Source organism: Triticum aestivum, chromosome 6A, assembly GCF_018294505.1.
Source record: "Triticum aestivum cultivar Chinese Spring chromosome 6A, IWGSC CS RefSeq v2.1, whole genome shotgun sequence".
Lineage (NCBI taxonomy): Eukaryota > Viridiplantae > Streptophyta > Magnoliopsida > Poales > Poaceae > Triticum > Triticum aestivum.
Genome location: NC_057809.1, coordinates 41,388,294 through 41,399,846, shown reverse-complemented (window position 1 = coordinate 41,399,846; position 11,553 = coordinate 41,388,294).

Genomic DNA, 11,553 nt, shown 5'->3' with positions numbered 1-11,553 from the left:
GGTGGCGGTCCAAAAGAAAACAGGCAAGTCCTGGAATACCCAGGTGCCTCAATCCACCCAGATGTGTGTTTAAGTTGCCACCTTAGATAAACCATTAATTAACAAAACTCACATCTGTCATGGATATCACTCACCCAATCCACGTCTACTAGCATAGCATGGCATAATAAGCAAACGTAGAAGTAACTCCCAAAGGTTTGATAATAAACAGGTAATAGGTTCTACCTCATCTACTTCCCATCCCACAATTTAATTAGATCCTAACCATGAAATGTGTGAGGATTGATCTAATGCAATAAAACTGGGTAGTAGGAAAGGTATGATCAAAGTGTTACTTGCCTTGCTGATGATCCGCGAAACCTAGAGATTCGAAGTAACAGGCGGCGCACTTCGGGTATTCTATCGCAGACAAACAAACAAGCATACAATAAGTACTCATCTAATGCACGGGTAAAACTCAAATAAGAGATCTAACCAGAAGGTTCAAATTAAGAACTCCGGTTGGCAAAAAGAATCAAATCGGACGAAGCAACGAAAGTCAAACAGTGAAAGAAAACAACTTCGTTCTACTAATCCGGATCTAGGGCAAATTTTACAGTAGCAAAATCTTGTTTAAGTTGGTTAAACGGATAGAGGGTTTCGAGACGAAACTCCAGGCGCTTGAATCGCCTGATTCCGATAAACGAGCGAGAAGTTATACTAAAACGAAAATCAGATCAGGAATTGCGATCAGAAAAATCGCGGATTTAATCCGAGAAAAAGAAAAATGACGAATGTTCGCTAGAACGAACGAATGGACGAACGCTCACTATTTAAATAAACCGGAAAACCGATCTATTTAAAAAAACCGAAACTAAAAAACGACGAAAAAATCGAACGGTTTTTCGAAGAAAAAAATGGGCACGGATTTCGAGGCGGCGGCGAAACTCGGCGAGCGGTAGGCGGCGGCGGCGAGGCGGCGAGGCGGCGGCGGCGGGGCGCGGCGGCGGCGGGGCGGGGTTGGGGCGGTGCTAGGGTTCGACTGGGGCTGGGGCTGGGCCTCTCCCCGGCTTATAAAGGCTAGCCGGGCCGGAGTCCTAGTCGGACACGGCCCGTAGGTCGGTTCGATTTTTTTATATAATTACGCGCAGAAAAAAAATAAAAAGAAATAATAAACGGACTCCAAAAATTCCGAAATACATTTTCACGGGCTTCTAAAATCAAGCCGCACAAGGTGAACATTTATTTGGGACCTAAATGCAAATTTGAAAAATGCACATTTTTCCTAAATTCAAATAAAACACCGAAAAACTCCGAAATAAAAACTTATTTGATTTTATTATTAAATCCTCAATATTTCTTTATTTTGGGAAAGTCATTTTATTCCCTCTCTCATATTTTTGTAATAGAAATAGTTGATGATAAAATAAATCAAATCAAATGATCCTATTCTCAAAATTTGAGAAAACTCAAATATGAAAATAACGAAATCCCCAACTCTCTCCGTGGGTCATTGTGTTGCGTAGAATTTCTAGGATCAACCAAAATGCAAAATAAAATATGATATGCAATGATGATCTAATGTATAACATTCCAAATTGAAATTTTGGGATGTTACATTCGAAGAGACTTGCAAAGATAACCAATCATACATAAAAGAATTCAGAGAAGATTCAAATATTATTCATAGATAGACTTGATCATAAACCCACAATTCATCGGTCTCAACAAACACACCGCAAAAAGAAGATTACATCGAATAGATCTCCATGAGAGGGGGAGAACATTGTATTGAGATCCAAAAAGAGAGAAGAAGCCATCTAGCTACTAACTATGGACCCGTAGGTCTGAAGTAAACTACTCACACTTTATCGGAGGGGCTTGGATGATGATGTAGAAGCCCTCCATGGTCGATGCCCCCTCCGGCGGAGCTCCGGAACAGGCCCCAAGATGGGATCTCGTGGATACAGAAAGTTGCGGCAGTGGAATTAGGTTTTTGGCTCTGTATCTGATTGTTTTGGGGTACGTGGATATATATATAGGAGGAAGAAGTACGACGGTGGAGCAACAGGGGGCCCACGAGGGTGGAGGGCGCGCCTGGGGGGGGCACGCGCTACCCCCTACATTGTGGCCTCCTATTAATTGGCTTGACGTAGGGTCCAAGTCTCCTGAGTTGTATTCGGTGAGAAAATCACGTTCCCGAAGGTTTCATTCCGTTTGGACTCCGTTTGATATTCCTTTTCTTCGAAACCCTAAAACAGGCAAAAAAATAGCAATTCTGGGCTGGGCCTCCGGTTAATAGGTTAGTCCCAAAAATAATATAAAAGTGGATAATAAAGCCCAAAAATGTCCAAAACAATAGATAATATACAATCAAAAATTATAGATACGTTGGAGACGTATCAAGCATCCCCAAGCTTAATTCCTGCTCGTCCTTGAGTAGGTAAATGATAAAAACAGAATTTTTGATGCGGAGTGCTACTTGGCACAATTTCATTGTAAATCTTCTTAATTGTGGTATGAATATTCAGATTCAAAAGATTTAAGACAAAAGTTCTTATTGACATAAAAATAATAATACTTCAAGCATACTAACAAAGCAATTATGTCTTCTCAAAATAACATGGCCAAAGAAAGTTATCCCTACAAAATCATATAGTCTGGCTCTGCTCTATCTTCACCACACAAAGTATTTAAATCATGCACAACCCCGATAACAAGCCAAGCAATTGTTTCATACTTTTGACATTTTCAAAACTTTTTCGATCTTCACGCAATACATGAGCGTGAGCCATGGATATAGCACTATATGTGGAATGGAATGGTGGTTATGGAGAAGACAAAAAGAGGGGAAGATAGTCTCACATCAACTAGGCGTATCAACGAGCTATGGAGATGCCCATCATAGATATCAATGTGAGTGAGTAGGGATTGCCATGCAACGGATGCACTAGAGCTATAAGTATATGAAAGCTCAACAAAAGAAACTAAGTGGGTGTGCATCCAACTTGCTTGCTCACGAAGACCTAGGGCATTTTGAGGAAGCCCATCATTGGAATATACAAGCCAAGTTCTATAATGAAAAATTCCCACTAGTATATGAAAGTGACAGAATGAGAGACTCTCTATCATGAAGATCACGGTGCTACTTTGAAGCACAAGTGTGGTAAAAGGATAGTAACATTGTCCCTTCTCTCTTTTTCTCTCAGTTTGTTGGGCCTTCTCTTTTTTTATGGCCTCTTTTTTTTATTATTTTTCATCCGGAGTCTCATCCCGACTTGTGGGGGAATCATAGTCTCCATCATCCTTTCCTCACTTGGGACAATGCTCTAAAAATGATGATCATCACACTTTTTGTTTTTCTTACAACCCAATACTTAGAACAAAATATGACTCTATATGAATGCCTCCGACGGTGTACCGGGATATGCAATAAATCAAGAGTGACATGTATGAAAGAATTATGAACAGTGGCTTTGCCACAAATACGATGTCAACTACATGATCATGCTAGCAATATGACAATGATGGAGCGTGTCATAATGAACGGAACGGTGGAAAGTTGCATGGCAATATATCTCGGAATGGCTATGGAAATGTCATGATAGGTAGGTATGGTGGCTGTTTTGAGGAAGGTATTTGGTGGGTGTATGATACCGGCGAAAAGTGTGCGGTATTAGAGAGGCTAGCAATGGTGGAAGGAAGGAAAGTGTGTATAATCCATGGACTCAACATTAGTCATAAAGAACTCATATACTTATTGCAAAAATCTAGAAGTTATCAAAGCAAAGTATTATGCGCATGCTCCTAGGGGGATAGATTGGTAGGAAAAGACCATCGCTCATCCCCGACCGCCACTCATAAGGAAGACAATCAATAAATAAATCATGCTCCGACTTCATCACATAACGGTTCACCATACGTGCATGCTACGGGAATCACAAACTTTAACACAAGCATTTCTCAAATTCACAACTACTCAACTAGCATGACTCTAATATCACCATCCTCATATCTCAAAAAAATTATCAAGCATCAATTTTTCTTAGTATTCAACGCACTCAAAAGAAAGTTTTACAAATCTTGAATACCAAGGATATTATTATTAAGCAAATTACCATGCTATTAAGACTCTCAAAATAATATAAGTGAAGCATGATAGATCAATAGTTTCTATAAAACAAATCCACCACCGTGCTCTAAAAGATATAAGTGAAGCACTAGAGCAAAATTATATAACTCAAAAGATATATAGAGTGTTCTATAAATTTCCAAATTATGTATGGCTCTCTCAAAAGGTGTGTACAGCAAGGATGATTGTGGTAGACTAACAAGCAAAGACTCAAATCATAAAAGACGCTCCAAGAAAAACACATATCATGTGGTGAATAAAAATATAGCTCCAAGTAAAGTTACCGATAGAAGTAGATGAAAGAGGGGATGCCTTTCGGGGAATCCCCAAGCCTTGGATTTTAGGTGTCCTTAGATTATCTTGGGGGTGCCATGGGCATCCCCAAGCTTAGGCTCTTGCCACTCCTTGTTCCATAATCCATCAAATCTTTACCCAAAACTTGAAAACTTCACAACACAAAACTTAAAGTAGAAAATCTTGTGAGCTCCGTTAGCGAAAGAAAACAAAAGACCACTTCAAGGTACTGTAATGAACTCATTCTTTATTTATATTGGTGTTAAACCTACTGTATTCAAACTTCTCTATGGTTTATAAACTATTTTACTAGCCATAGATTCATTAAAATAAGCAAACAACACACGAAAAACAGAATATGTCAAAAACAGAACAGTCTGTAGTAATCTGTAGCTAGCGCAAGATCTGGAACCCCAAAAATTCTAAAATAAAATGCTGGACGTGAGGAATTTATCTATTAATCATCTGCAAAAAGAATTAACTAAATATCACTCTCCAAATAAAAATGACAGCAGTTCTCGTGAGCGCTAAAGTTTCTGTTTTTTTACAGCAAGTTCAACAAGACTCTCCCCAAGTCTTCCCAACGGTTCTACTTGGCACAAACACTAATTAAACACAAAAAAACTACCAAAACATAGGCTAGATAATTTATTTATTACTAAACAGGAGCAAAAATCAAGGAATAAAAATAAAATTGGGTTGCCTCCCAACAAGCGCTATCGTTTAACGCCCCTAGCTAGGCATAACAAACAAGAATAGATCTAGGTATTGCCATCTTTGGTAGGCAATCCATAAGTGGCTCTCATGATAAATTCATATGGTAATTTTATTTTATTTCTAGGGAAGTGTCCCATGCCCTTTTTTAATGGAAATTGAAATCTAATATTCCCTTCCTTCATATCAATAATTGCACCAAGTGTTCTAAGGAAAGGTCTACCGAGAATAATAGGGCAAGAAGGATTGCAATATATATCAAGAACGATAAAATCTACGGGCACATAATTCCTATTTGCAACAATAAGAACATCATTAATTCTTCCCATAGGTTTCTTAATACTGGAATCCGCAAGATGCAAGTTTAGAGAGCAACCATCAAAATTACGGAAATCTAGCAAATCACACAAAGTTTTGGGAATAGTAGAGACACTAGCACCCAAATCACACAAAGCATAAAACTCATGATCTTTAATTTTAATTTTAATAGTAGGTTCCCACTCATCATATAGTTTTCCAGGGATAGAAACTTCCAATTCATAAGATTCCATCAAGGCATCGACGACATGTTTAGTAAACGCTTTATTTTGACTATAAGCATGAGGAGAATTTAGCACAGATTGCAACAAGGAAATACAATCAATCAAAGAGCAAATTCCTTGAAATCCATAATAGTGGGTTTAGCAACATCTAGGGTTTTAATTTCTTCAATCCCACTTTTATCAAATTTAGCATCAAGATCAAAAGATTCAGAATTCTTGGAACGCCTTCTAGGTAAAGGTGGATTATATTCAGTCCCATCATTGTCAAGATTCATATTGCAAAACAAAGATTTAATAGGGGACACATCAATAACTTTTAGATATTCATCATTGTTTTCACAGGAACTAGAAGAACACGCTTTTATAAAGGCATCTTTCTTAGCACGCATCGTAGCAGTTCTTTCTTTGCACTCGTCAATGGAAATTCTCATGGCTTTGAGAGACTCATTGATATCATGCTTAGGTGGAATAGATCTAAGTTTCAAAGAATCAACATCAAGAGCAATTCTATCAACGTTCCTAGCCAAATCATCAATCTTAAGCATTTTTTCTTCAATCATAGCATTAAAATTCTTTTGCGAAGAAATAAATTCTTTAATATTAGATTCAAAATCAGAGAGCACTTATTATAATTTCCATAAGAATTGTTGTAGGAATTACCATAATTATTAGAGGGATTACTAGGATAAGGCCTAGGATTGAAGTTTCCTCTACACGCGTTGTTACCAAAATTGTTCCTACCAACAAAATTTACATCCATAGATTCATTATTATTCTCAATCAAAGTAGACAAGGGCACATCATTAGGATCAGAAGAAACACTCTTACTAGCAAATAATTTCATCAATTCATCCATCTTTCCACTCAAAACACTAATTTGTTCTATCGCATGCACCTTTTTATTAGTAGATCTTTCAGTATGCCATTGAGAATATTTAACCATAATATTATCTAGGAGTTTAGTAGCATCTCCTAAAGTGATTTCCATAAAAGTGCCTCCCGTAGCCGAATATAAAAGATTTCTAGAAGCAAAATTCAATCCAGCATAAAAATTTTGTATAATCATCCACAAATACAAACCATGAGTAGGGCAATTACGTATCATTAATTTCATTCTCTCCCAAGCTTGTGCAACATGTTCATGATCAAATTGCTTAAAATTCATAATATCATTTCTAAGAGAGATAATCTTAGCGGGAGGAAAATACTTAGAGATAAAAGCATCTTTGCACTTGTTCCATGAATCAATACTATTTTTAGGCAAAGATGAAGACCAAGCTTTAGCACGATCTCTAAGCGAAAAAGGACATAGCTTCAATTTAACAATATCATTATCGACATCTTTCTTCTTTTGCATGTCACACAAATCAATGAAGCTATTAAGATGGGTAGCGGCATCTTCACTAGGAAGGCCGGAGAATGGATCTTTCATGACAAGATTCAGCAAAGCAGTATTAATTTTACAAGATTTAGCATCGGTAAGAGGAGCAATCGGAGTGCTAAGGAAATCATTGTTGTTGGTATTGGTGAACTCACACAATTTAGTGTTATCTTGAGCCATCACGACAAATAAGCAAACTAACACACAAGCAAACAGCAAAGGCAAACGGGCAAAAAGAGGCAAATAGAGAAATAGAGGGAGGATAAAACGGCAAGGGTGAATTGGGGGGAGAGGAAAACGAGAGGCAAATGGCAAATAATGTAATGCGGGAGATAGAGATTGTGATGGGTACTTGGTATGTTGACTTTTGCGCAGACCTCCCCGGCAACAGCGCCAGAAATTCTTCTTGCTACCTCTTGAGCACTGCGTTGGATTTCCCCGAAGAGGAGAGGATGATGTAGCAAAGTAGCGTAAGTATTTCCCTCAGTTTTTGAGAACCAAGGTATCAATCTAGTAGGAGGCTACGCGCGAGTCCCTCGTACCTACAAAAAAACAATAGCTCAACGCAACCAACACGCTTAGGGGTTGTCAATCCCTTCACGGTCACTTACGAAAGTGAGATCTGATAGAGAATATAAATAAAAATTTTGGTATTTTTTGTATAGAGATGCAAAGTAAAAAGTAAAAGCAAAGCAATAATAAGGTGATGGAGATTGATATGATGAGAAAGAGACCCGGGGGCCATAGGTTTCACTAGTGGCTTCTCTCAAGAGCTTAAGTATTCTATGGTGGGTGAACAAATTACTGTTGGGCAATTGACAGAATTGAGCATAGTTATGAGAATATCTAGGTATGATCATGTATATAGGCATCATGTTCGAGACAAGTAGACCGACTCCTTTCTGCATCTACTACTATTACTCCACTCATCGACCGCTATCCAGCATGCATCTAGAGTATTAAGTTAAAAACAAAGTATCGCCTTAAGCAAGATGACATGATGTAGAGGGATAGTTTCATGCAATATGATAAAAACCCCATCTTGTTATCCTCGATGGCAACGATACAATACGTGCCTTGCTGCCCCTTCTATCACTGGGAAAGGACACCGCAAGATCGAACCCAAAGCTAAGCACTTCTCCCATGGCAAGAACAACCAATCTAGTAGGCCAAACCAAACTGATAATTCAAAGAGACTTGCAAAGATAAACAATCATACATAAAAGAATTCAGAGAAGATTCAAATATTATTCATAGATAGACTTGATCATAAACCCACAATTCATCGGTCTCAACAAACACACCGCAAAAAGAAGATTACATCGAATAGATCTCCATGAGAGAGGGTGAGAACATTGTATTGAGATCCAAAAAGAGAGAAGAAGCCATCTAGCTACTAACTATGGACCCGTAGGTCTGAAGTAAACTACTCACACTTCATCGGAGGGGCTTGGATGATGATGTAGAAGCCCTCCGTGATCGATGCCCCCTCCGGCGGAGCTCTGGAACAGGCCCCAAGATGGGATCTCATGGATACAGAAAGTTGTGGCGGTGGAATTAGGTTTTTGGCTCCGTATCTGATCATTTGGGGGTACGTGGATATATATAGGAGGAAGAAGTACGTCGGTGGAGCAACAGGGGGCCCACGAGGGTGGAGGGCGCGCCTGGGGGGGCAGGCGCGCCCCCCTACCTCGTGGCCTCCTGTTAATTGGCTTGACGTAGGTTCCAAGTCTCCTGAGTTGTATTCGGTGAGAAAATCACGTTCCCGAAGGTTTCATTCTGTTTGGACTCCGTTTCATATTCCTTTTCTTCGAAACCCTAAAACAGGCAAAAAAAACAGCAATTCTGGGTTGGGCCTCCGGTTAATAGGTTAGTCCCAAAAATAATATAAAAGTGAATAATAAATCCCAAAAATGTCCAAAACAGTAGATAATATAGCATGGAGCAATCAAAAATTATAGATACGTTGGAGACGTATCAACGAGAGAAAGTTAGTGGTAGCTACAAAGGTTAGAGGATTGTGTGGGTGTAAGAGACTAACAAAGATCATAATTTGATATGAAAGCGGATTCATATATTTGAATATGAGATCATAGTGTTTTAAACATTGCATGCATGAATATAGCGGTGATACACGTGTTGTGCACATGTTATACCATAATGTGATAATGCATGGCGTTTGCAACTCACAGCTAAATGCCGAACAATCTAAACCATACTATACATCAAATAGTCTCACATTTTATTTGAATTTGTGATAATATGTGGCGTTTGCAGCTTACAACTAAATATCGAACAATCTAAACAATACTATATCTCGAACATTCTCACATTTTATTTGAATTTTTGGTAATGTGTGGTGTTTGCAACTCACATCTAAATACTTGTAGGCGTAGGGGGTGGGGCACCATACATAATGTGATAAACACATTATACATATGAGACATGGTTTAGATTATGAAGATCTAGCTAGAGCTAGAAATGTAATGTGACTTGAAATCAAAATAAAGTGGATTCAAAAAATCTAGTTCGAGTTCATATAGTACACATAGTTCATATGTAACTCGAGACTAATCATGTGGTGTGCTGTGAAGATAATACACAAATGATGGTTTAACTTGACAATAATGATGATTGTAGATCATATTAAAAACAGAGAAACGAATTCAAATTCTTTGACTTCACAACAATCATTACTGTAGATCTTATTCAAATAGAGAAACGAATTCAAATTTAGTTCATATTGAAGCGGTAGTATATTCGTTTGGAATGCACTAAACGTTCATTTGAGTAGTAGGTTGCATGCATTATACACGTAGCGAAATATTTTAATTGAATATAACATGAATTCAAAGTTTTGAATGACATTTGTAGTGCGCATTGATTTGGTACAGTACACGTTAGGCTTGTCCGGAAATTTCAACCCGCACCTTGTTAGCCTGAAATATTTAAGATATATCTTTGTCTCGTTGTGCTCCGACAACTCCCTCCATCTCAACCCATGCCTTGCTATTCCGAAATTACAACGCGCGCGAAAACTCACACCTCCTGTGAAATCCCGACACGTGAAATGCCCATGGTACCCATGAACCGAAAGAACTGCCTCAAATCGGTGGGGGTACTTTTGTAACTTACCCCACATTTCGGACAAGCGCGTCTCTAAGCCATGGTTCCCCACTGCCATCCCATCCGCCCACCAATTCATACACCGAGGCCACGAAAACCCGCGACGAAACCCCACACCCTCCTCCGTCTGCCACCCAGCCGGAGCCTCTTCCCCGATGACGTTGTCCACAACAACACCTCGACGTCCCTCATCTACCGTACCGGATGAGGATCCGTCGTCGATCTCATCGTCCCGCCGGTTCAGCCACCCCGTCCTCCACCTCCAAGTAGCTGCCCCGATGTTCCCCTCGTCTTTCACACCACTTCCATTCCCACACCGCCGTCTTCACCTGCACCACCGGAAGAGCATCATCATCACCGTTTCCTCGGATGAAGTTGCGGCCTAATCGGCGCCACCAAAGAGGTTGTACACTAATCGCCGCATTTTCTTCTTGATTCGATCTCACGGTGCTGCCGGCGCTCGGTCCCGAGCCGACACGGTGCGGCTCCATCCACGGCGGCGTCGCCGGCCACTTCCTCCACGGCGTCGCTCCCTTAGCGGCGACGTCCACATCAGTAGGAGTTGCTGCTGCTTTAGCTCTCGCTCGCGCTGCTACTCTTCTCTTGCTCTCTGTCCCCTGCCTGGTCTGCTCTTGCTATTGCTCTTGCTCGCGCAGCTGCTCTCGCTCTTGCTCTTTCTTGGGATGCTGCTCTGATTTAGCTACACTTTAGTCGACTGAATCGACTTTTGAGTCAGTCGATTTTCAGGCGGGGGGGGGGGGGGGCTCGCCGGGGTGAAGGAAGAACTAGCCGCAGCGGGGAGGGGGGCTCGCCAGAGAGGTACCCCACTATCTATCTTAGGGTTCAGGATGGGGGTGGTGGTTGCCGGCGGTGGCGGGGCATTGGCAGGGCGGTGGCTGGGGATCGCTGGAGAAAAAGCTCGGTACGGGGGGCCTAGAGGGATGGCCGAGGCGGCGGCGGACCGGCGGTGGGGAGTGTTTTCGGGGCGGGCGGGGCGGCGCACCGCCGGCCGCGGGCGGCAGGGGGCTGCTGTTTGGCCGGTGGTGGCTGGCGGCTCAGGGGGGTGGAGGTTGAAGATGAACCGCAGGCCCTTGATTTCGTACCCAATGGCTGCAAAATCGACTGACCAGAGATGAAAAAGTCAGTCGACCGACATGTAGCCTCACCTTGCTAGTGCGTTCAGTTTCGACAGCAAAATTCAATTTCGACAGCAAAATTCAGTTTCGACAGTTAAGTTCAGTTTCGACAGTTAAGTTCAGTTTCGACAGTTAAGTTCAGAGATGAGCGGCTGATGTATTTTACATCTAGCACTTTGTGGTTATGTATTTTACGTCATGTATTGGAGATGCTATTAGAATTCCACTCAGGTTAACGTTGTTTGTTGT